Raw genomic sequence first — 27,691 nt, forward strand, 5'->3', positions numbered from 1 at the left:
TGAATGTGCAGGCTGCTGCATAGGGGAAGGGTGGAATCGTTGGAAAATTCCATAACCTTTACCTGTGATGAGGGTTTGACCTTAAATGGAAGATTCTAACAACTTTAATGTTTCTGCAACAAATCTATTATGCTGCTGACATTCAAATACCAGCGATACCCACACGTATTTTGCTTTTAATGATTTAATGAGTCTGAAAAATGTGCAACGTGGCATTGGCTCTTTTTTGTTTTTAATATTTTGATCTTATTACCAGTCAGGTAAAATGATAGTATATATATATATGGGAACAAAGGTGAATCATACTGCAAATGACTGAAATCACCTAATGTTAAAGACAAAATTGAAAGATGTCGGACATCCTCAACAGCCTGACCCAATCATATCTGTTGGTCTCTCAATCATACTCGTAAGCCTTAATAGTTTTCATCCCACAACTGTGGTCAGTCACAAAAGATCTCTAACTGTGGTTAGTGCCAAAATATCTCTAGTGGCCAACAGGCAGCCTCCACCGCTGCTGATAAATTCAGTCATTCATTCTACAAGCAGTTTAAAGTTTGCACCTCTTAATGTCAGATCTCTCTTAATTGATTTTACAACTTCAAACACGTTTGATTGTGTTCTTCACAAAGAAACTTAAGCTTGATGAAGCTGTTAACAACAAATGAATCACAGCATCTCCACCAAATCTCAAATGCTCAAGAGCAGACGGAAAAGGTGGCGGTGTAGCTGCCATTTTCTTAGATAGGTTTCAAAATCAGCTACTCTACTTTTGAGTGTGACAATAAAGCGGACTTTGACTTTGACTTAGTTGTAGCCAGGAAATGTACCTCTTCTTGCCTTATACATTATCATCTGAAACCTTGGCCAAACATGAAAGGGAACCAATCAGAAATACTGTATGTGACTTATTCCAGCAGAACCATCAACAAAACCTTATTTTACCATTTGGAAACATGGAATTATGATTCAAAAAATAAATCATATTTCTACATTATTTTGTAAGACTGCTCACTGATTAATTATGTGTTTGCCTTTTTCTTTGTCTAAATATAAACGGACCAAAAGATCTACTTTAGAAGTCAAGGGCCTCCACCTTTGTCACAGTACACATGGAAAGTCATCTTAAGTGAATTAACTTTTCACACTTTACAAAAATATGTGCTCTCCTGTGGGGATGTGGGAAGTGGGGAAAGAAAGCTTAATTGAACAAACTAATGAGTACTTCCTATTTCCGTTGGGGACGTGCCAGTGAGATTGTTTGACAGTTTATCTGTGATAAATAAATGCTTTCGCAGCTAATTAGCTTCCAAGACTCTCAAGGGAGGTGGAGTGGGGGGTGTCCGAGCATGTGTGCGTGTCTCTGCGTGTGCGTGTATGTATGTGTGTGTTGTAAATTTCTATATTTTCAAGTCAGTAGCAGTTCACTTCCCATTCTTTGTCTCACACATACACACTGAAAAAAGTGCCATGGTTAGATCACCTAAAGCAGGAAATGCAGTTTTCATTTTTTAAAGCAAAGACACCCATTCCCAAAGTGACAATTCTAACAACAGACTATTTTCAACTCCCATAAAAGCACAATATGTTGTTTTGTTGTTGCGTAAGGTTGCAAATTCTATGATGTCTTATTGTTGAAGCCTGAAATAAATCTCTTTAAACTCTGATCACAAAAGTGACAAAACAGGAACTGGGACCTTTATGATGTGTAAACTGGAGTCTACCAGAGCTGACTTTGTCTTTGGTCAATTGCGGTGCCTGTATGAACCGTTCAAACTTAACACCTATGAACTATTAGTGTCTTCCACTGAACTGATGTGCGTGTTGTGCGATTTGGGGAAAAACTCGTGTATGGTAAGCCCGGGGAGAATTCCAGCCTCATCGTGTTCAGGGTCACTGGAAGCTGGAGTCCATCTGTGCTGACTTTTAAGGCGATAGACAGAGTACATCCTGAACTGGTCACCAGTCAAATCATAGGGCACAGATACAGACAGACAACCTTTCATCCTCACATTCATGCTGTCACTAATTGAACCCCTGATTCCTGCATGCTAAAACACTCTACTGTCAGTGATTTAGGATTAATTAATGCAAGTAATTATGGTGAATTAATTATCCAAGAGACCAAGATTTGATCTCAGTGCAACGTCTTATAAAGTACTGCCCAACACTTGATGTTAGTTGGTCATTAAGAACAATCATGGGTGCCAAGAAGTCACTTCTGACACAGCGTAGGGCTACTTTATCTGTTTTGGTTCTGCAGTAGTGCAGCCTGCCTCGATAAGAGCATATCTGCCAATGGGCCGATGCTGAAGGCCCACAGGCCGGTCGTATCTCGGCCAGTGGGATGGTGTTGCATCTGCAGGGGATCAAAGATCTCTGGTGTGCTCCACAATGCCATTTGCAATTATGCTTTTGGGGAACGATTGTTGCCTTTCACAACTCTTGATTTCCAAAGTTCTTGGAAAAATGACCTGTCTGGGACTTATTGGGAAATGAGGTTATGTAAATCATAAAAATCTCAAAATAATCAAGCAAACAGTTAACATATATTGTCGGGCCATTTAAATACACACAAAATGTAAACATACGGTATATATCCATGTATACTGTAGTGGTGCTTTGAGATGCAAGTGTACTGAGTTTTTCAAAGGACAAGCCATTTTTACGCCGTTTTTGATTTGACTGGATGGTGACAGGGAACTCAACATGCAGCAGCTAGTACCCATTTGTATTGAAAACAGCCACATACATACACACATACAGATGATGAAAAATGATGCTTGAACCAAAGATGCACTCAGTTTAGAAAAAAACGTGTTCTCTGTTATAATAGGTTCACAAGTTCTTTAATGCGCAGCTTGCAAAGAATGTGTCGACCTCAATTCATTTGAAATATTATTATAATATGCTAACTCAAGGCTGACGAGACAAATATTTCTCGAAAGCCGTTCACTGTTAATGACTATTATACTCTACACGCTTTACATGAGAGAAAATAAAGGCAAAAATGTGATATCATAAGATTTTTTCATTGAAATATTTACGTAAGAGAGGGAACATTTTTGAAGTCAATTAGATATAGATCTATGTAAGCATCTATTCACACAAGTATTTATATTATGTTCACAATATGCAGTGAACTGCAAAGGTATGAGGCATGGAGAAAGTTTGAAAGGCTCAAATAAAGATCCAGCAACTCAAAACACTTTGCCTGTAGTGAAGAAATTCTTTTTACTGTCGTAAAAAACTGCTTTTGTTAATCCAATAAGTGAAGGCGTTTGTCTATATGCCATAGTCAAGGGGGCGGAACAATGACTTTCTGCACAATCCAAGCAAGTCAAGTAAGAATTTGAAGAATAGAAGGTAAAATAAAGTATGTGCCAGTAGAATAGAATGAAGAAGATAATTATGCAAAATATGGAGTGATTCTGACATCTGTCACTCCAGAGTGTCTTTCAACAAATGAGGTGAAATAAACACAGAACATCGCTCTGTTGTGAAGAGTGTAATCCTCTCGCCTCCCCGTGCTCCTTTCTTTTCTCCTGACAATGATAATTACAGTTTTTGTTGAAAAGCTTTCAAGGATTTATCGCCGCTTTATATTAATGGGTTTCTGAGGCACTTAAATCCTCCAACTTTAATTTGTGGGTTGAGTGTGGCCATTGTGACTTTTCAATTTACCATAGTTTTTGTTCTTGAAATATATTTTAAGTTACGAGCACACAACTACTACACAGCCCAAATCGGTACGTTCAAGCTTTGTCCACTGAACGCGTTTGTGGAAGTCGACCAAAACTAAGCAGATCAATAAATTCATCTGTCCAATTTGTCTATTCTTTCCATTCATTGACCGTTTGAGTCTACTCCCTCACCTGAAAGAACATTGTGACAAGATTACATTTTGGGAAAATGTACCCTTTCAAGAGTACGTGTCAGATCTTGACAGGGTTATGACTCACCATCCATATCAGTCTTATAGAATGATTTTTTTTTTTAACCTCGATTAGGCTTCAAGCAGAAATATAGATGTAACATTTGAATAATTAATAGACAGTCAGCCAATGATGTTCTAAGTTGTTTGAACCCAAATGACCTTTTCCAAACAGCTCATTTGACCTATGACCTTGTAAAACAAATTATATCGTGCCTGGTGTGTCCAATTTATGAGGTCTCCATCATCAAAACATACAAATTATCGAAAATATAACAAGAGCTAGAGCTCTTGAACCTCACAGATAAATGAAAGCAAATACTGGACAAATTTATGAGGTCCCAATCATCAAACATACAAATGATCGAAAATATAACAAGAGCTAGAGCTCTTGAACCTCACAGATAAATGAAAGCAAATGCTGGACTCGAATTTAAAGCCCAAGTAAATTCCCCTACCAGCAAACCCATGTCAGGCTAGCTTCACAAAATGTCCATCATATTGCAATTTCGAGACAAAGAATGACAGGCTGGAGATTCAAAGCCCGTTTTTTACAACCAAGCTGGGTTTTAATCAGACCGTGCCACCTGTGAGGCTCCTCAGAACTTGAGCCCGCGGGGGCAGTGCTAGGCTTCATTACTGACTGGCGGGTTCGAGCCCAGTTCTCCCTTTGCTCTATCTCCCAGCCTCTGTTCTTCAGTACCTCGCAGGCACAGTGCAGAAATGAGAGCCGGCCGCCTGGCCGTCCACATCACTCTACGGCCGCAATTTGTCATTTTTCACACGAGATGAAGTCTTTTATGAAACGAAATGAGTTTGCCCAAAATGAAGCGCCACAAAAGCTCCGTGATTAATTTGCTTGTTAGGCTATTGCAGCTGTCACCTGTGGGAGACATCTGGACAGCAGACGGACTAATGCCAGCAGTGGGGCTGGAACATTTCTCTCTCCATCTCTGTCTCTGTCTCTCGCTCTCTCTTTCTCTGTCTGTCTCTCGCTCGCTCTCTTGCTCTCTCTTAGCCTTTCAGTGGGCTTTTAAAGGCACTACTTACTGTTTGAAATTGTCCTTTTTTTCTAGGGGCCAATTAATAACCATTACTTCTGACTGACATGGTAATTAGTTGCATTAATGTAGTCATAAGAGGCTTTGTAGGGTGGTGGGGGTGCCGTGAACTGGCAAGGGGTCGGCAGCAGAGGCAAAGAATAAGCACTTAAAAACTAATTGTCCATTTGATCGCAGACACTTTTTTTCGACAATGATTTTGTCCAAATGGCTGCAGATGAAATAACAGTGTCATTTTGTTTTTCAGATTAGGTTTAGAATTTTCATTCAAGTAGTAGGAATTTTCTTGCGTAGTGAGGATGTGAGGTGTATTAAAAGCGAGTCATCGATAAACTGCAAGGCATTCTGTCCAGAATGCATATAAGCTATTGGTAACAATTTACAGGAGGTATTGGCGCTTAAATGAAAAAGCACGACAAGCATGTGGACAAAAAAAATAAACACCCTCATTCCATCAGATCCAAATTGGAATACGGAGGAACGTGTTTTGTTTGACCATTTGGGTATAAAATGGTATCCAATGCCATTTTAAGGCCAACTTTTTTAAATCTTTCAACTGTGATGAAATTTGACACCGATGTTTAGTCAACGTACACAAGGTCCCAGTGACAAACAACACACACGACGTCATGTTACCGGTCTTTACATCATCCCAAAGAGTGACCTGCAAGGGGAATAAAGGACATTGTTCAAAGTAAACGCATTTACCTCATCACCCTAACTTCCGATGGATCCTTTGAGCTTTTGCTTCAAAGTCAATTAGCCAGAGCCAACAAAGTAATGTCGCTCCTCCCAGGCACTCAGCAAAATGATGTTTCCTACTCAGACCTGAGACTTACCCTTTGTGTCCTCATGCCTCACGCTCTCATTGCAACACAAACACACTGTGGCAGTGTTATAACCATTCGAAACACACTTGCCAATATTGTGTAACCTCATGCGCAGCCTCACAGAGAAACTCTCTCCCTCACACACACACACACACACACACACACACACACACACACACACACACACACACACACACACACACACACACACACACACGTGCGATACAAATACAATGGCTGCCACAGGACCGTTTCAATAATCCCCTGCATGTATGTTTAATGGAGAGGGCCCAACAGGAAATGATCGGCAAATGAAATGAAGCAGTGGGTTATTACGAAGCAGTCTAGTGTCAGCGTGGGCCTCCCCACCATTAATTTTATTGTAACTCATTTCTACGGCCACAGTGGAGCACAATTTAATGTTTCCATTCCCCGCTACTGTTCTGCATGACAAATTGTTTTAATAAACATATACTGGCTCATAATAAAGTAATAATAATCCTACCAGTCGTCTTACTGTATATCATTGCAGTTAAATTTTCCCATAAGCCAACACTGGTTACAATGACAATTACATGGTAGCCAATCCTAAGCAAAGCAAACACAATGGGAAAACGTAATATAGTTTGTAAATATGATTAGTGTGCTGTCACGTTATTGCAGTCTTGTATTTACATTTCTCTTCAGTCGTTTTCAGAGTGCATGTTGCCCGTGTTATTTGCCGTGCTTTCGCTTCTTACAGAACGCCTCCCCTCGCTCCTCTCCCAACTTTATGAAAAATATTGTTGACCGTCAATCCGATCATCCGATCAATCACCTTTTTTTAATTTTGCAGATTAATGTGAAATTGTAAAAGCCTCAGAGGCCTTCTCCACTTTTGTGCCTGTGCATGGTTATGTATGCAGATGTTTCTTGTGTGTATATGTGTGGGTGTGTGTGTGTGTGTGTGTGTGTGTGTGTGTGTGTGTGTGTGTGTGTGTGTGTGTGTGTGTGTGTGCGCGTGCGTGCATGTGTGTGTATGTCCAAATTGGCTCCTTAGAAAAAGCAGGAAGAATGTTTTCTCATAATGGCTCATGATTATTTGCAAGGGCAATTTTATGCTGTATTTCAATTATTGCATAAATGTCTTTTTTGCTCCTGAAGTCATTGCTATGAACATTTACATTTCACACACATTATCGGAATGCCTTTTTGTTTTCTTTTAAATACAGAAGGAACATTGTCCCTTCTTGAACTTGTACAGCAACGGGAAACAAATATGAGCCAATTTGCAGCTGATAGAAACATTTTTGATTAAAATGGATCCCAATTCTGTGACGGACTGACAACGGTATTTCAAAAGGTGGGTGTTGCCTATTTTATTGTACAGTTATTTGTAATACAAATCAATTGCTCGACAATTGCCTTTGTTGATGTAACTATCTATACTAGACGTGTGGTTATTCAGGCAGAATGTATATTTACTTTTTTCAGGTACATGTGTATGGTATGTATAACAGCCACAAATCAAAAATGCAAAGTTAGCGCAGAATTCTCTTTTAAAACTGTTTTGATCATCTTATTGCAGCCAACATTCTTCTTTTGTAGCACTTGAAAATTTTCACCTATTCCTTCATCTCTGCCTCTTAAATCATAGCAATTGCCCCCACTCCTTGTCAGCATACCTTATGGTGTGAATCCCTGAGCTGTCTTTGATTGGTACATGTCCATCATGACTTCCAGTAAGATTATCCTAATAACCTTGAACTTCAAGGTTCGAATGTGAGATAAGCATAACTTGTTCAGACCAATCCAAAATTCTTCCCAAGACTCGGTGGACTAGCCAATCAAGTAATAATCATGGGAAGAATGCTAAGGTTTGATGGTGACATTTAAGTACAGTGGCGCCTGAAGATCTGAGTGTCCCGACTAATAGCATCAGTGTTGTGGTGAAAAAACACATGTAGTACGATAATCACAGGTATATTAGTACTATAACCACAGGTATATTTTCTTTGTGCTTTGCAAAGAACAAGTGACTCCTTTGAAAATCTATATGTTTAGAATAATTTCTGCATTATATTTCACACAGGATGGCTCGGTGGTGCACTAGTTAGCACGTCCGCCTCACAGTTAGGAGAGTGCCGGTTCGATTCCACCTCCGACCCTCCCTATGTGGAGTTTGCATGTTCTCCCCGAGCCCGCGTGGGCACTCCGGTTTCCTCCCACATCCCAAAAACATGCTTGGTAGGCCGATTGAGCACTCCAAATTGCCCCTAGGTGTGAGTACGAGTGCAGATGGTTGTTGGTCTCTATGTGCCCTGCGATTGGCTGACAACCAGTTTAGGGTGTTCCTCGCAGAATACCCGATGACTGCTGAGATAGGCTCCAGCACGCCCGTGACCCTCGTGGGGACAAAGCAGTACAGAAAATGGATGGATGGATGGATGGATGGATGGATGGATGGATGGATGGATGGATGGATGGATATTTCACACAAGTGGCCAAGGTGCACACATCTGAACGAGCCACACAATATCTATCACATCAACTAACTGTGGGTGAGCCCATTCAGACAAAATATACACCAATCCCCCTCCAGACCTGTAGGGGGTAGAGAAAAAGCAGCCACATCACAATTCACCAAACTTATTGTCAGATGCCAGGGACCACGGCCATATTGCCTACAGACCAGCATAAGACCTGGTGAACAAAGGAAGGAAAGCCTGTTAGTGAAAGAAAGAACAATTAAACAGCAAAAGCAAAGAAAAGAAACCCAAACAGACTCCTTAGTTCCTGGTCACCTGCAACTGGTAGGAAATGCACTTGCATGCTATGGTTCTAAGTTTGGTTACCGCTTACTTTGTTTGAAATGTTTGGTTTGTTTGAAATGTTTGGTTTGAGAACTGTGTTTATCTTATCTTTGAATGGTTCAATCAATTTGTAGTTACTTATGCTTCATATTTTCCTAGTATATGTATGCAATTACTGAACTTAGTTAAACTTGCAATGCTTTCTTTGTTTAAGGTTATCAAACTAATCACCCTCTAAACTTGTCGATCTATCGATCGATCAATATCATTTTTTACAGTATTTTGAAGATTGTTTTGCATTCAGGATGCATGGTAGATTCAGGTTGCGTAGTCTATTAAATTAGATTTTGGTGGATACTTGTAAATAGTACAGATTGAAGAGCAATGTATTTTCTTTAGTCATCTTTTAATCTGCGTAACTGTCAGCAACTGTATAACAAGGAATCTCTGGTGGTGATCTTTGCTCTATTGAGTGCTGGGTAGATGATTTTTTTTTCACATTAGTCTACAGTTCACTTTTTTCTGGTTTTTGACTTGAACAAAATGCAGTGTCTCGTGTTATCGCTGCAGTCTGTGTGTCTTGATCAGTGTAGATTTAATCTGTTGAAATGTTGGGGGGAGAATCTGCCTTTGTCATAAAGAAATACCTGACAGCTCAAAGAAGCCCTGCTAAACAAACATCACTCCAAACCTGATGGACACTCCCAGTGATCAAATCAGTAGAAACAGTAGTCCTACTTTTTTCTGCATCTTTCAAACATAACATTTTCTCTCTCACGCTCCTGCTGGTAGCCTTTAGTCGCCTCTATTTCTCCGCTGAGCCCAGCGTCACATGAAAGGACTGTCTTCTAGCACATTGACTGTTGAATAAAATATTTATTTATGAAAACTAAAAACATGTATTCACCCTTGACTGCAGATTCAGGGAACATTGACTTCTGAAGGACTTCGGTGCCACCAGAGCCGAGCCCTCCAGTGAGTCAATTATGATGGCTTAAAGATGCGTCTGACTTCTCTTTTCAACAGTCTTCTTAGGTCTAATTTTTCATCTCAGACACTTTTTATCTCCTGGTGTGCTGGAGACATCAAGAAAAAAACACTCTGGGCCAGTTCTTTTTAACCTGAGCGCCAAACCGAGGTCAAGATTGACACATGAGAATTTCTGAAGAAGTCACATTAAACTCAATCTGTCTGTATTATACAGGTGGTTGCCTCTATTAAAACTCAATTAGGCCCTTCTTCCAGCTCTCCTAAAGATTTTCTTTTTGACACTTACACAATAGATGTGTTTCATGGCCTTGAAACTCTGTCCTTTCTATTTTTGTATCTTCATCAAAGGGACTCAAAACTTAAACAATTCAAATGTATTTGCCCAATCCCATTTATTCCACATTTTCTATAAGATATCCTGTTCTGGTCAAGCCCTACTATGAATTGTGCAATTCTGCAATTGTTGCCACCCAAATCTCACAGGATGATGACAAAGCACTACTTTTGTCTAAAAGAAGCTTCTCAATTCACTCAAACATATTGTCCTAGGTCCAGGATGCCACAAGATGAGCACAAAAAGAGTTAATTGGCCAGTTATTCACTGAATAATATAGCATACAAAAAAACTGCCTATATTGCAGGCACTCAGTACTTATTCAACATTGTGAGTTCGTAGTCTTGGTTCAATTATCCTAGATCGCCCATGGTCATCCAGAAAGTCACAATCTAGGTTGCCGCTATCAAAAATACTCAGGAAGTTAGAATATATTGTGACATTCAAATCATTGGCATGAAATTAGTTAGTTCTCTTATTGGGGGGCCTTATAACTTGACACTTTCCTTTAAATCTGCTGGACCCTCAACTCAGCATCTTGACATTCACAAAAAGAAATAGAGCAGCGAACCTTTGGAGACCTCCTTGAAGGGCAGGCATGAGGCAAGGCAACCAGAGATGATAATGTAGCTGAGTGCAGAGGTACTTGAAGCAGTCAAGAACTAATTTCAGACCCAATCCTAACCCCTCTCAATCACTCAGTCATCTCTCCTTACAGCTTATGACTAACGCCAGCATGTCTGCGTGCGTGCGTGCGTGCGTGCATGTGTGTATGTGTGTGTCTACGCTCTATGTCTACACTCTTCATTATCTGCTCTCAACCCAGTCACCCTCCTTCCTCGCACTCTACCCCAAAGTGGTGGAGCACTGAGGGCCCTTTTTGTCAGCCCAATGTCACACAAGCTGCCCCCGCCATGCACTTTCCAACATGATCACGATGTTTTCCTGTTAGTTTAATTCTCATCCCAGCTAATTATTATTTTTTGCTTATAGCCTACTAGAGCTCCCATGGGAGGCTCTTTAATTAATCATTTATAAATCTACACAGCCTCCAAGTTTATTAGTCTCTGCCTTTGGCGCTGGCTGGCTGGCTGCATTGGGAAACCGCAAATTATTAGTTACAGGAATGAGAGCCCCCCCCCTCCTCCATCCTTGTTTGCAACTGATTAGGGCCTCACACAGAGGTTTTTCCACGGCCCTGCCTGGCACTTTAATTCATTCAGAGCACCTGACACATTATTCACCCTCCCACCTCTTTTATTGCTAGGACCAATGTTTTTCTTCAGCTTGGCCACCGGCAGCCAAGTGAAAACAAAAGCTACAGCACCAAACATGGAAGGAAGGAGGAAGTTATTTCACTGAATGAGATCATTCTGCCACAGGCCAAACTTTGGATAGAAGCTGATTTCCGCTCATTCATTCGGGATCAGGTAGTGGCAAAAGCACGGTGACACGCACTAGTCACAACTTTAGGTACCCAAGATTAATTTAATGAGATCAAATACAACTGCTGAATTAGAAATTGTGCTTTTGGCAACAATAAGGGTACTCTGCAGAGCCGAAAGACCTCCCACGGGCTGAACAATACTCAATTGGATCGTCACCAAACATTACACCGTAAAGATGTTAGGTTTTTAATCATTAAGATTTATGCGTGTTTAATGAAATAAGATGAGTAAAACTTTACTGTGCAGAGAATAAAAAGACACAATCTTGGTTCAATGTTTTGGAAGGTCTGCAGCTGGTTACATCTGGTGTAAAAATTATGACAATTTGATCAAGGGGAAAAAAAACTTCATGCCAAGATTTAAAAGTTGTGGTTGTATCGTGTAGGGCTGCTAAAAAACTGGTATGATGATTTGAAACATTTAAGTGTGATAAATACGCCCAACAAAAGTCAGGAATGGGGAACAATATTTTTCCACTGAGCTGAATATAAGTGATAATTTATCAATACAATTTTAGACAAAAAACATTTTTGAGTGAATATATGTATTTTGCTCATGCCTAAAGTCCCTTCACATTTTTTTTGAGCTTCCAGTGTTATAAAGAGAAAGATAATCTGTTCAACTAATATTATGCTGGTAACAAATAAAACACATAGTAAATACATACAAATTCAATGGTCCAGACAACATTACCCCCTGTCATTTAGTAATGTAACATAAATAAGTGTTTTTAGGATTTTCTTAAGAGCCAGCTTTTTTGCTGAAAATCAAAAATCCAATATAGAGAGTCTGATATGATTCTGCGAAGGCTTTGAGATTTTGATTGCAACGGAGGCAATATTTCCATCAGTTTAACTGGAAAATAGATTATTTGAATCAAGTGAAAACAGCGTGGGAGGTTTTACCAATGTCTTTCCACTATAAGGGATGAATACCTCATACTACAGGGTTCCTTCATCCAATTAGACCTCCACTAGCAGGCTCAACATTCCACCTTATCACTGCCTTGTTATCCCTTTTATCATCAAAGTGACTGCACTTTACTTAGGCATATAAGTAAAGCTTGGAAATTCATCCTGGAGAGATGAACTAATTACATTTTTAAGAGTCACACTGTGCATCTCTGGACAACCTGCCACACATGGAGCTGTGGTGGTTGATTCTGACATTGAACTAATGTGAGAGGATATTCATGCTGCATAGGCAGTAGAAATAATGGAATCTCATCCTCTCGGTGCCAAATTGGCATCACTGGAGTCTCCTCAATTCCCATAAGGCCTCAGATCTTTGTCCAAACACGGTGTAGTTTAGCACCTAACTGGACATTGTTATGGCTCATCATTGAGTTATTTGTTAATCAGCACAGGAGCGTGATTTTCTCGCAGATAACGCAGGCAACAAAAAACGTAATCACGGGAAGGCGGCAAGCGGGGAGAGGGAGCAGGCTGCACAGTCAAGGTAATTACATTGGCATCTGTATACATAGTGATGGCAATATGTGCCGGCTTTTGTCTGCATGAGTACCAATTACTTTTACTGAAATGTGTTACAATTTCCCTTGCTCCCCCTAACAGAGACGTGCCTATTAGGGATGCATGGGAAACTAACAAGATCATACTCCATCTGCAATGCCTTGAGCTGCTGTTATTGCTCTTCTTGATGATTAGAGTGACATCATCATCATGCGCCTAGTCAGAAATACTAAGCATCTTTATATTTAAACCACTAAACGTAGGGAAGGCTTCGGAAGCAAATGCAAGTCGTTTTGAGAAAACCAGAAAGTCGATGTTCAATTAGCCATTTTTGTTCATCAGTATGAATACTGTGTTACTGTATTTAAGTAGATTCTTTAGATGTTACTTTAGTATTAGTTTTCTGATGATTATATATTATAGTAGATATCAGTGGAGAAAGTGATTTTAATTTTTAAAATGTTGTTTTTAGTTTCTTTGATACACATTCCACTCTGCGGTAGTGTTGTCCTCTAAAGGGAAGGGGGAAAAAAAAAAAAAAAAAACTAATTCCTATAAATGCACATTCCACTTGGTTCATGACTCGTTTGGAGGGAACTTCAGAATGAGTGTAAACGTTCCTACGGTTTGAAAGTCTTCGGATCCTAACCCGCATCTATAGTCAAATTTCCACTTTTTTAGGGTAGATTATAATTGAAGTAAACTACATTTAAAAACACAATACCAAGGTAAAGATTTATTTGTTTATTCGTTTTTGTGCTTCTGCAGAGCAATGGCTAATTTGTTAGGTTTAACGAGTAGGGTGGAAATTCGTAGTATCCAGTATTAGACGTTTGTCAAAGTTAACCATTGCGTTTAATACAGTGGTTCTTAACCTGGGTTCAATCGAACCCAAGAGGTTCAGTGAGTCTGTCTCAGGGGTTCGACAGAACCTCCACTGCGGAGGTCCGAACACACCTGATTTATTGTGTACATTTGTGATGACGCATATCTGAACTGTTCTCGCAAAGGCAACAGCAGAAGTCACACTGATTTGCAGGTATTAATTTGTTGTGAGTTCATGCATTGTGATGGTTTTGTTCTTTGAACAAGGGGATGTTCATGCACGGCTCATATTGTGCTCGCGTAAAGAACATCTGTCTTGAATTTGAAAAAAAAAATTTTTTACTTTTCACCAAAGAGGGGTTCTGTGAATTTGCATCTGAAACTGGTGGGGTTCGGTACCTCCAACAAGGTCAACAACCACTGATCTCATACAATGTTAAAAACTTCAAAAATGTTTCATTTTTTTCTTCAAGAAGTTACCATACTGAAAAGTAAGCAACAGCCAAGAATGATTCATTTATGCCGTTATTTTTGACAATACAGTGATCCCTCCTACTTCGCGGGGGTTACGTTCCAGACCCAACCGCGAAATGGGAATTTCCGCGAAATAGAAACTAGATTTTTTTGAGCTATTCTTGGAAGATATTCTATTTTTATCGCTGACATCAACCAGCTCGCTGCTAGGGGACTTTCATATCAATGGACTGTGCGCTCCGCATTCATGCCTTAGCGACGAGACTAACAGTGTATTGCTATGTCCAGATGAAGGCCACCGCCGGTGGAGAGTGTTATATCTTTACTATTTTCCAGGTTCTGATGTAGCAAGCATGGTTCGGACAACGACGTGATGGGTACTGCTTTATTCCTTTCATCACAGTCAGTTCACTGGCCGTACATCGCGACACTGAACGTCCCCGAAGCTCCCCCTCCCACATCCGGGGTTTTCCCACTACGGAACATGAGTTAGTCCAAAATATACAACAGCGAGAACGCCCTGAAGTCACATGTGACGATAAAGTATACTGTACTGACTCTTTAATTTATTCATTTCACTTTTAAACGTAAGCTATCATTATTAAAGGAAAATGAAGAAACTCAAGTGGCCGCGAAACCTCGTGAAATGATGAAATTTCTGCGATAAAATAATTCATTTCCGCATTTTTGAAAACCCGCGATATAGCGAAGCCGCGATAGTTGAAGCCGCGAAGTAGGAGGGATTACTGTATACCTTACTACAAATGAAACAGAGTTTTGACCTTGACTCTATGAAACATTTGACGAATCAATCCCTGGAGACTTATGTATCCTTGAATGATTTCTGAGCAGAAGACAACAGAAACAAAGGAAGAGGCGATGACTAGGTTTCTCAGAAAGTACAGCACAAAGCATCACTTTTACAATTACTATACTATGTCAAGGAATAAAAGCTCAAATTCTATCACTTTTCTAAGAAGTCAATAGGGTGTGTGTATACTGCATCTTTGTCAGTGAACAGCTATCAAACAATGTGACATCTGTTTTTCTCAACAGCTTCATATTCTATAGATTTCCTTGCTTTGCTTCACGCACTACACAGACACCATGGCTGTGTCTGAATGTCCGTCATTATTCCCTAACCCCTCATTGACTATATTGTCCTGGACTATATGGAGACCATATACTGTAGTAGTTCCCTAACTCTGTTTGTCAATTCAGACAGACAGTATACTACTTGCATACAGTATGTTGTGTTTTTTGTTTCTTTGAACCTTTTTTTTTTTTTTTCTTTTTAAACTTCGTCAATTAGGTGTTTAAATCCTATGGTTGAGAAGCTACTATTTGTGACTCAAACATTTGTGGGAGGAACACAAACTCAAGAAATGCTAAGTAATCAAGGCTGCATTGTAAGATGGCATTGCAATCATGAGGCTCAAGCATTCTGGTAAAATATCAACATGACTCCTAACGTAAGAATAAAAATGTACATTATAACACTATGACCTTGGGTCAACTGAGAATTTTATGGGAAAATACAGAGGGTGTTGCTTTTGTGTCCATCCTATGATGCGTTTGATTTGTGGTCAACTAATCAAAGGCAATTTGATTGTGTCCAGTGACTTTATATGTTATATAGTTATCTTTTTTTTTTTTTTAACCGCAAGATGAAATGATCTATGATTTTCTTGTTCTCAAAGTCACTGCATTTGGCTTTAAAGTAAAATAAATAAATAAATAAAACTGATCATTATTTTTGTTTTCAGCTGGAGTCTAAGTTCATTGTTTTATTCTGCTGTTGTTTTGATTAGATTTTATTTTGTAAAATTGCCCTGCTTTTGAATGCAGACTAAGGGTGCACAACCAGAATAACTAAAAGCAATATCCTTTGGGCTGCTGCTTTCTTTGAGCGTGTGCACTGTACACACCTCCTCCATTATTTCTTGCTCTGTCTTCCATCTCTCCGTCGCTTTGTTGAACAGCTCATTACGAACAGGTGGAATATTGAAATCTGTTTTATGAATGATGCTGCTTGGTGCCTTTGATTTGTTCTGAAAATAATGAAACTCTTATCATCCGTGCAAGCTATTTGGATGTTGGAAATGGCTGAACCACAAACCGAACACATTACAAGCCACAATGTGTTTCGCAGGAGATAGACTACATGTGCAAATGTGTTATTCTCAGACGGCTTCTTTGAACACCGATAGACACAACCTTCAGCATAGTTTCATGAAGTGAGTTCAACTGAGAGTTGAGGACGAGCCTGGTAATTATCATGCAATTAACTGGATGTAACATCATTGATAGATGCAGTGGTGAGGTAGAATGAAATTTAAAAAAACAGCTGTGTGTGAACAATTTAAGAACTAACTTTAATTAAGAATACACGAGGAATCAAAAGTTGGGATGAGCATAAAAAACAAACGTTTGTGTACTACAAGTGTACTTGTATTCTATTGTATACGAGTATACTCTTGTATTCTCCAGATCCCTCCAACATTCCAAAAACTCACGTTAATGTAAAATTCAAAATGCTACACAGAATGGAATGTGATTGGCTGTTTGTCTATATGTGCTGGAATTGCTGATGGCTACTTCATAGTATAGCTCACCTCTTGCCCAAAATCAGTTGCCACAAGGTCAAGCTCACCTGTAAGCGCCACAGAAAATGGATGGGTGTGTAGTACCACTACGTACTTAACTATTCTACGTACATAACTAATCCAACTGTTCTCCAGCGATACCAGTGTCATCGTATCAAAAAACAAACAAGACTACACAAAAGTTCAGAACTTAAATTAAAAAAACTTAAGGTATTATTGTATTTAATACACAGGAGTGTCAGAGTGTGATTGGTCAGTCTGTATTTATAGGGTGTGGCAAAGGTCAATTGCTCATTGAGCACAGCAAAGCTGCTCCAGTATGTCACCAATGGTGTGGGCTCAATTTCTTATTCTCGTGTGAGGTTAATTGTTGAGGTCCAATGTGAAAGACGTACAGAAATAAAGAGTAGGAAGCGTGTTATCGAAAAACAATAGCAAACCAGTGTGGATGTAAACTGGTAACTTGGTGTGAGTTGGCTTTATACGTCAATCGGACAGGCAGGTATTGAGTCCACAATAACAAGCATCTTGGCAGATTTGTTCTTTAAGCAGAAAAGAAGAAAAGCGTGAGCATTGAGTGATTGGTTCCTCATGGCTGATGGTGACAGGGAGAAGAAGACAGAGAAACTTTAAAGCTTAGGATTTGTGACATGATGTCCAGCGCATTGGTCCTAATCTGCTCTAATGGAATCATGATTTCTTTCACTTAGAGATGAAAGTCACAGTGATGTAGGGCTCAGACATCATCTGAGGGTCGTGGCCATCTTAAAAATAAAAAAAAAATAAAAACACCACGTATGAGAACTCTCTTTGTTCTCTTTGAGCCTTTTCGGGAAAAAAACAGGCTGTCAAATGGCTTAAAATATTTCTGATCCTTTTCGTTTCACTGAAATTAAACTAGATATCAGAAACTTGAATGGATTAAAATGAATAAATCATGTCTTATTTTCTTGTCATATTTGAAATAATTCCCCAACAAATTTGAGGAAAACAAATTAGCGTTAATATGACCAAGAAAATTATGAAACTCATTTGTTGTTCACAAGAAAGAATAGTAAATATCTCAAAATAATCCATCCATCCATCCATCCATTTTCTGAACCGCTTTGTCCCCACGGGGGTCGCGGGGGTGCTGGAGCCTATCCCAGCCGTCATCGGGCAATAGGCGGGGGACACCCTGAACCAGTTGCCAGCCAATCGCACGGCACACAGAGACGAGCAACCATCCACACTCGCACTCATACCTAGGGACAATTTAGAGTCTTCAATCGGCCTACCAAGCATGTTTATGGGATGTGGGAGGAAACCGGAGTGCCCGGTGAAATCCCATGCAGACACTGGGAGAACATGCAAACTCCACACAGGGAGGGCCGGAGGTGGAATCGAACCCGCACCCTCCTAACTGTGAGGCGGACGTGCTACCCAGTGCGCCATCGAGCTGCCCATATCTCAAAATAATATCAATAAAAACCAATAATAACCATAATAATAATAATAATTAAAGCAGGCAGCTCGGTGGCACACTGGTTAGTACCCTGTGTAGAGTTTGCATGTTCTCCCCATGCCTGCGTGGGTTTTCTCCAGGCACTCCGGTTTCCTCCCACATCCCAAAAAGATGCATGATTGAGCACTTCAAATTGCCTATAGGTGTGAGTGCGAGTGCAAATGGTTGTTGGTCTCTGTGTGCCCTGCGATTGGCTGGCAACCGGTTCAGGGTGTTCCTCGCAGAATACCCGATGACTGCTGAGATAGGCTCCAGCAGGCCCGCAACCCCCGTGGGGACAAGTGGTACAGAAAATGAATGAATGGATGGATGGATAATAAAAGCTGCTGCAGTTTCTATTATACTACTATCACTACATCACTCCAAATTACAATGCAAATATTAGACTATTCATATTTTTAATAAAACAATAGTAACGTAATAGACTTACTGTCACCAATATATTAACTTTATTATTTTTACAAAACTTTTGTGTGTAAGCCAAACTATTTGAAGATTCTATACTTAGTAAATTCTCCAGAATTATACATGCTTTTTACTCTCCTTTGAAATGCTCCTTTTATGTTGTGAAAATTGCAATTGGAAAAACCTTACTTTGTATGTACGTGTGTGTATGTGTGTAAATGCGCGCGCGCACACACACACACACACACACACAAACACACGCACACGTATATATAGCACAGTTGTTGCTACATCAGGCAGAAATGCCCTGCACGGCTCTTACTTAGTCCATTAAATGATAAGTACACTCCTGGAAAAGGGAATGTAAGACAAAACATGTTTTGAAAGAAGGTAATTAACTATGTATTGCAAAGGAAGGTGCGTCAGTATTTCTGAAAGCATACATATACAAAACTTGGGACCTTTGATGGTACTTGGTGTCATTGAGGTCCATTACAGTGAAAGCCTAACATTTCTATAATGGCTTTCTATTAGCGGCCTTGGATGAAAGAATCCCTGATATACTACATCTGAACTAATGTGTTGTGTCCTTGCAAGGACGTGGAATTTGTTTTGTGAATTGGCACTTCCCCAAACATAAGCTTCCCTTCATTAGTGGCATGCATGCGTGCACACACAGACACACACACATGCAGGCACACCCACACACTTACACGCTGATTGCCATGTCAGTGAACAGTGAGAGGCCAGCAAATCACCTTGTGACACCATCCAAACCGAGAGAACCTCATAACCTTGTAAAAGACAATTGGGGAGGCCACAAATTAAATGAAGTAGGTAAAAAAAATGACTCCGGCACCGGCTTAATAAGAAACAGGCTTGCCCCAACTTTCACGTTATTTACCCACACGACAAAAGTACAATGCCAATTTGGTACCTGTGTCCAAATTGAAAAGAAAATGACTCGCTAATCTGTTTAGTTATTTGGAATAATTGGGTCTGGTGCCACTGAGGGAGATTTCCTTGACTGTTGAAAGTGTCTGCTAGTAGTTCAATCCCGGCCCCTTGGTATAATTACTCTGACAGAGCTGTGGCCACAGGGCCTGTGAGCTGGGCTGCTTTTTAAACTGTAAATTATGAAGGATTAGCATTTATGAATTTTAAATCAGGACTGTGGTAGGAGACACTAAAGCTGCTTAGTGATTGCAAACGGCAGCGTCTAAGCAGGCGGCTTCAGCACTCACTCTCCAAGCTAGTGTGTGTGTGTGTCTGTGTTGGTAGGTGTAGGTGTGTCCGTGTGTGTGTGGCTGTTTATTCAAATTTGGCTTTCCACAAACACTACATAAACACTCGGAACTCTCACTATTTGCTTAAAGGGAATAAGGATCTGACATCTTAACATCAGCCTCATTCTCGACTGCGTGCGTGCGTTCGTGCGTGCGTGTGTCAACTCATGCTGGGTGCATCTCCCCTGTCACTCCTTCTCAGGCTGGGATTCTGCTTCCCAGTGGCATGCCACACTATGTGGAATATCCAATGGGCGATTATGATAATGTGGGACTTGATCCATGTTAAATTATGCATAATGGATTGATGTGGCACAAAGTCATCAATTAGACGGATATCAGCACTAAAACAGTGTGACGCAGCATAACATTCTGTCTTCACTCCATTTTGTTTACGTGGAAACAATGTTTCAAAACTCCAGTGTTTGGTAGCGTGTATGCGTGCCCGATGACCTTGCTTTGTTTCAGATTTACAGCCATCATTATCCATCGAGGTGTGAGTCCATGACTGGAGTGTGGTGATATTCCGAGGTGGGCGAGGCTACGGCACACGGGGCTCATATCACACCTCTCGGAGCTGTCTGCACCGGCACCACTGGGCCATGACCTCCAGTCTGCAGTGTTAACTGGTTTAGCCAGGTGGCAATAGCAGGGTGGGGGGGGTAACGGATTTGGTGGGCTGTGCATTAAAATCACCTCCTGTGAGCTGATGAACCTGGGACAACACTTTCTCCTTAGTGAGATATTACACGTACACACTTGTTCAAATGCCAAATATACAGTGACGTACTGTATACTAATAAAAATATTTTGCGTCTGAGGTGTTTTACTGGACTGTTTTTGGCAGTATACACTAAAACTGGCAAGAAAAGTGAGGGCTGTTTAAAATGCTCTTCATTCCTGGTATTAAATGATCAGGTATCGTTTTAGTCCATCATGTAGAATGAGGATTGCTTGATATACATTGCTACATTTTCAAACCGGGGGGGGGGGACATTCTTCACAGTTACAAATTCCAAATGTGTGTTTTAAAGTTACAAGGTGTATCAGACCCTTGTCAAAACCACCCAAACATTAGTTGGTGACTGACTGGCAGGTCAATGGATCGGCACAGATTCACACTTGTTAGTTTGTAGTTTGAAATAAATTTACATTAGTGTCAGAAAATTTTCAAAAGAATGGTTGGGTTGTGGCGTAGCATTAAAATGTCAGCATCGTTGCTATTTTACTTTAACAAAAAAATATGCTTCTAAAAAACATGGTATCTGATATTTATCCATGGTACTAACTACAAAATGGGCTGTCTACAGTTTTCTGTTTATATTTTGGCTTCTCGTTTTGCTGCATGATTGTTAGGTGGAATCCTCATGTTCAAAATCACTACTTTTCAGTTTTTGTTTTTGTTTAATCCGTCTTGGTTGAGTTGGCACCACGTGGTTACCATCAGGGGCGCGGTAACCATCGGGAATTTCGGAAAAATGTCAATTTTGGGCCGGTCCGGGTGCATCATGGCTGCCATCCAATTTGAGGCAAAGTATTGAATGGACCATATTTGAAAAATGCCAAATCTCAGCCTGACGGCGACAATAAAATAAAAAAAAAAGTGAACGTAAACGTTTGAGAATGGGCTTTAAAGTGGATAATTTTGCAAATGCCCACATAATCATTACAGGCACTCTAAATAGAAGAGAAACATTGCGTGAGCACATCACCATCAGCATAACAATGGACAAATGCAGGTTAGTTGTTGTGCATGTTCTGCTCAAAATCATTAATTTAATGGCCCTTCTCCAGTGAAGAGCCCATGACTCAAATGTATTCATCAACTATTGGAAATGCACTTTTAGGTAAGACCAAGTGCACAAGCAATTGGTGCACATGCACATGATACTCACAAGGCACAGTCAGTGTTTTGACAGCTCAGTGTGAATGTGAATTGTTTTGACAATTCAAAGAAACAAACACTAGGGGCTCTACTTTCGTAGACAGGCGCACATAAAAACTGGCACATCTTTATTTTCTTCCCGGGGCAAGTATAGCTTACCATGTTTGGGAATTATGGCTGACTACATTTTACCATGCTGGGCCTTCCAGCAGACTGAGGCTGTTTCAATCACATGCTCCTGGCACACACTTGCCAATTTGGTGTTGTGACGGACGTGAATTTGGTGGTTTTGATCAAAGTACTGGCAGACAGATTGTGCGCTCCACTGATATGTGAGGTTTAAGTCATCACACCTCATTCATATATTATGTGACAACATCGTACAGGGTGGGGGGGACAACTGTCTCTGGTAGAATACGTTCCGTTTGCAAGTGATGACATCACTGTCGTATTTAATCAGGCCCATCCTATATACATTGTTGTGCTGGCCGATGCCAATTCCAATAGTGTTGTGATGACTGATAAAGTTGATTATTTGAAAATGTGTGTATCAAATTAGACTCTGAATGCCAACACCCAAGATATGAATGAACAGGCACAATATTTGTATTGTTTTACAGTACTGTCAGTATTTTTATAACTCAACCGTAATGCTATAAACATATGTGCTCTAACAGTGTCTCAAAGGACATGAGATGTATATAAGATGGAGAAGGATGAAATGCACACGGAATAACATCATGTCAGCCATGCATGTCCTTTTCTTCCTGCCCTTACTTACTGAACTGCATTTACGGTTTTATGAGAATGTAAGATTCTATCAGTGTGTAGTCAGCAACACTGGCTGATTTTTTTATTTTTTTTTTAAAGGCTTGGTATCAGCCAAAACAACTGGCCAGGTGATTTTATGTTTGGCACTGAGGAAAGCCTGAAGAGACTCTACCTTAACCAAATGTAGTGTAATTGTGTTTAAAGATGTCCAAATTGTAAAACAATAACTTGAAATTCGGAGCCCCGTGGCACCTGGGGCATGCCTCCGAAAGCTTTTTATGAAATCTCACGTGTTAGTTTAGTCCTGCAAAGGATCCTCCACTGCACTCTGAGGCATAAGTGGATACAACTTATTGATTTTCTTTCAAGCCAGATTGCATTGATTGCCTCGGATATGGCAGACGAATCCAGCTGGTTGCGCGTCCACCGGGACAAAGTGGGGAGGCCGACACGGAGCAGCGAGTGAGCACGCCACTGCGGGGGGCCAGGCTTCATTACACCAACTAAGAGCCCACTGGCCCAGTGCAACCCCCACCCAACTCTCTCCATCCTCTACTTAGCTCCAAATTAAACAGAGAGCTTTTTAATTATTTATCAATACCATGCACTCATCACGGATCAATCAGCGTGAATGGTTTTCAAGCATAATGAAGGACACCGCTTCAATGAACTTGTGAACATTGATCGTGATCTTTGCCTCCGCGCCCTAAGTAAAGATGAGCGGTGACGACAACAGCGGTGTTGGTAATTTGGGGTTTGGGCGAGGATGAAGTGGAGCACGCCAGGAGCTCTCTCCTGCCTGAGCACACAAGTGTGCTTCAGTAAAGGCAAACAGTATCCGCGCTGAGAGGCCCTCTCGTCCGCCGCCATTAATCAAGTCCTTAAAGAGGACACCTCATCTTATCATCACCTCACACTGCAGTCACAGAAGAAGAGGAGAGGCTCCTCCCGGAGCACCACGCGTCTCCTCGGAGGACACTTCTCGCAGCAAATTACGCAGCTTCCCATCCCTCTCAAGCTTTCGTAAAGTTTGATTCATTGTGTTTTTCGGGCCTCGGGATGAACTGAGCAACCTTAACTTTCCCTCTCCGACGCCATATTTTCTGCACGGGTGCATGGTGTCAAGCTGAGTGAGGGACTATTCCACGTGGAGTTATTAGAGACACACAATGCAATCTAATTTCATTCCGCCACATTCAAGCGCTGTGAAGTCAATGTGGCAGGCCGGTAAATAAGTCATAGGCTTCGGGCTTCAATATGAATTAACCCTTTGAGATGACTTTCTCGTGATATTCGAATAATATCATCGCCGTTTGCTCACATTTCTGTCCGTTGAAGAGCTTCCGGTAAATGTAAGTGATATTGAATTTGGAACAAGGCAGCGTAAAGCGAGACTATAATGAGATTCTTATTTCATCCTTATTTGATACGTGGTGGGGGTGGAATTGGATTATGGAGGACTTATTTGTATGTGATATTGAGCACTGCAAAATAAATTCACAGCTATTCAAATTGAAATCAAAGCTAGGTGCATCAGATAATCCTTTTCAAGATAGTATGAATTGACAGTCCAAACCCACACATGCATACACTGTGGGAAAAAAAATCAAGAATTCCTCGCAATACATACATAACGTAGCCAAGAGGATCCCAAGACTTTGTTTTGTTTTCTTCTTCTTTTTTTTTTTTTTTAATATTTACCTCTCAAATGTTCTTGATTTTTCTTCCCCTTTCCTGAAAGCATAAATAGTTGCATCCATATTCATAGGAAATTTGAGTCAGTGTCTCTGACTCATCTTGTCACAAAGAGTCTTAGCTAAAGCGCCTTCCCAATGGCTCAGTTTGTCGCTAGATCAGGAAACCAGAATTTGTTTTGAAAGCCAGAGCCTTTTGAGACGTCAGGTTGAAGGAGCCTGTGACGATGACGTTGCTACGCCACCGCGGCTCCAGCTGCTCATAAATCTTTTTGAAATAGCTTATTTGCGAAGGAATGCTGCGACGTAAGCCTGAAAGAGGGACACGGTTTTAGTGTGAAGATGAGCGGCGGGGAGCTGCCATGGAAGATGTGATGGTGTCACTGGTGAGGTTGTGAGAGGCTCTAATGTGAGAAAGGATGAAGAAGAGACACTGGAAGGTGCTGTTGATGCAATGTAACCTTGATGTGAACCGAAAACAGATGAGACATTTCCTTTGCAATGCAGGTGGCAACTTGGCTACAAACAAGATGTCCACTCTGGGGCCGTGTGAGTGCAGAGGTGAGCTCTCAAATTTGGCTGCCCGTCCTTCATTTCCACCATTTGTGTGGCACTGGAGTGCTTAATCCATTCATGTGTTACAACTGGGAGCAAGTATTTTGGAACAAGGGGACCTTTACGAGAGCATCACCTTATGCTGCCGTGACAAACCTTTGTACATTATGCAGTGTGTTGAATTTTTTAGAGTCGCCCCAACACTTACTCTTCGTCCACCCAGAGCAGGCCCATAGACTAGGGAGGACAGGCAGGAGGATGTTGTCCGAGAGTTTAAACATCACAGCATTCACCTTCATTAAAATTTCAGCTCCTGTTTGTTTATTACAAGTCCACACAATTGTCGGCAAAATGTTGTACCCCTTGTCAGTGTTTTACTTTGATATCTCTTCTTCCTATAAATATAATGATTTGTATTCATAACAGTAAAGTGAATTGTACTTTAAAGGTGTAGGGAAAGCCTTTCATTTATTCCTTACTCTGAAGCACAATGTAGCATTTTGTTGAGGTTAAAGAAATAAATAAGATCTTGGCCGAGACACAACTTTGTTACCAAAGGCCTGCATTCCAGAAACAACACAGGCTGCAGAAAGTCGGGGATGCAAGCCACATCCACATGAAGAGAAAGTAGGGTGAGAAAGTGAGCGAGAATGAGTTCATCTCATCAGAGACGAGGCAACAATTGGAATCCTCAGGAGCCCTCTGCTCAAACTTTGTTCCGTCTCCCAGTGTGAAGTAGCCGGCAAAACTTTGAGCAGCCCACACCAACAAAACGGGGGGAAAAAAGTTATTTGGGTTATAACGAGTGACCTTTCCGCGAAGCAGCCAAACATGCATTTTTATGCCGGGGCATAAATAGCTGAGCTACATAACAATTAAGGTAACCTTTCTGTTTAAATAAGAGGCCATTGCTCAGAGAAGTGAAACAACATGAATGATAAACTATTTCTGCGAACCGGTGGAAAGAATAAGAAGAAAAAAAGAGGGATGAAGTGGGGGAGGGAGCACAAGTGTCTTGTCTCAATTGTAAATCCCAGTTATAATGCCTCGTTAAAAAGATTTGGGAAGGCGAAACAGAAGCAGACTCAGTCTCTTTTTCTTAAAGGTAGACAGGTCTCAGTGGGATTCATTAATGTGTGTCCCGGCGGTAGTCTTCCTCTTACAGCACAATCGCCTGGGTTAGCACCAATCCCGGAATTACACCTAATTGGACAATTACTCAAACTCAGAAACCTCCTGCAATAAGCCAACAAGGCCGCTAATAAACACCTTGTCTTCTAATAAAAACAAGGAAGTCATTTGCGTCGCCCAAGAGGCCCAATTTTTTTTCTCTACGCTACATTTATTTTCAAAAATAATTGCATGTGCTATGAATGAGTATAAAAACAGAGCCAAGAAAGTGGTGTCTACCTTAGGCCCTGTGCTGAATTCTGCACCTGGGGGACAGCTCATTTGTTCCAAAGATAAGCTCACTGCACACCATACGACTGTAATATTATTACTGTCCTGCTATAATAAAATAATTACACTTTTGTCTTACTTTTCAACCAACCCCTGCTGATTAGACCGATGCTCTAAATACAATGGCTAGAGATAAACATGGATGAAACACTAATTAAAGACAACACTTGTAATAGAGTTTGTCCTTATCCATTTCCGGTCCCTGTTTTGACAGGCGGACATTAAAAGAGAGATAATCCTTTGAAAATAAATGAATTACAGATGACACATGTCTACATATCTCCATCTTTGTGCTATAAAAATCATTCCATTTTTACATTTGACCACACGGTGACCTCTCGACAATGTTCAGCGCAGGGTGAAGTTAGCAGCCATTTACACATCTTGCTACGGACACTCAAACAGACAAATGAATAAATAATCACGGGTGACCTTGCGCAAGTGGGCACAGTAGTGTCACGCCTTTGCTCGCAAGTGATCACCAAAATGGAAAAATGAGGGAAAACAGGAGGAAACAAACAATTCGCAATCGGTGGACAGTGACAAATGGTGTGGAAAATACAACAAAGGCAGCCGAGGGAAGAAACGAGTAATACTCACAAATAATTAACTGGATAAATATTGGAGAGCAGGCTGACTAATTACTTCACACGTCTCACTGCGCTCACATTATTGTTGCTGTTGCCGTTAACCCTTTCCCATGCGGTGCAGCTCCGCAGGGAGCCAGAGTTGGTGTAATAACTTCATTTAGGTGTTCTGTGCAAGCGCATGGTTAAAAACAACTTATCTTTAGACATGATTCAAAAGCATTATATTACTTTACAGTGTTCCAAAAATGGGTCTTGTTCATCAACTGCTACTTTTTTCTAATTATATCCCAACTACACACTTTTGGCAAGGCACATAGCATTTACCTACAAACAAATGATTAACATATATTAAAATATATGAAAAAATGTGGAGTCTCACTCTTTTCCTCCATTCACTCATCTTGGAGCCTTCCTGCTCATTTCTTCTCTCTAAGCATCAGCCCTGCCCGACCAAAGAAAACTTTCAGGCACCCCCCCGTACTAGACTAAACACGCACCTGGTTTCTCAGAGCAGCTGTCCGTGCAACTTGAGTTGACATGCGGCTGTTCTGATTTGGGAGAATTGAAAATTATATCATGTTTCCAGTAGCTTCTTGTGCTCAATTACTAGTCATTGCTGTTTGGTGCACTGAATTAGTTTTGGACTTGCGTGTTAGAAAACTAGCAACCAAAATAACTCATATTTAATAAGTCATTGGATGGCCATGATGCCAAAGGTAATACAGTGCATGATCATATATGCCTACAATTAACAGTGGAAAGCTTAAAATAGAA

At 40.6% G+C, this 27,691-nt stretch overlaps 1 long non-coding RNA gene across 1 annotated transcript in view; it reads left to right on the top strand.

Moving 5' to 3' along the window:
* The first annotated feature begins 8,476 nt into the window (after positions 1-8,476).
* The window catches only part of LOC147059213 (uncharacterized), a 39,809-nt gene continuing 20,594 nt past the window's right edge, over positions 8,477-27,691 (top strand). Inside the window, exon 1 of the long non-coding RNA XR_015065715.1 lies at positions 8,477-8,617. This is a non-coding gene — a long non-coding RNA (uncharacterized LOC147059213). The remainder of the gene's footprint in view (positions 8,618-27,691) is intronic.

This window comes from Syngnathus leptorhynchus, chromosome 3 (assembly GCF_054491065.1).
Source record: "Syngnathus leptorhynchus isolate UIUO chromosome 3, UIUO_Slep, whole genome shotgun sequence".
Lineage (NCBI taxonomy): Eukaryota > Metazoa > Chordata > Actinopteri > Syngnathiformes > Syngnathidae > Syngnathus > Syngnathus leptorhynchus.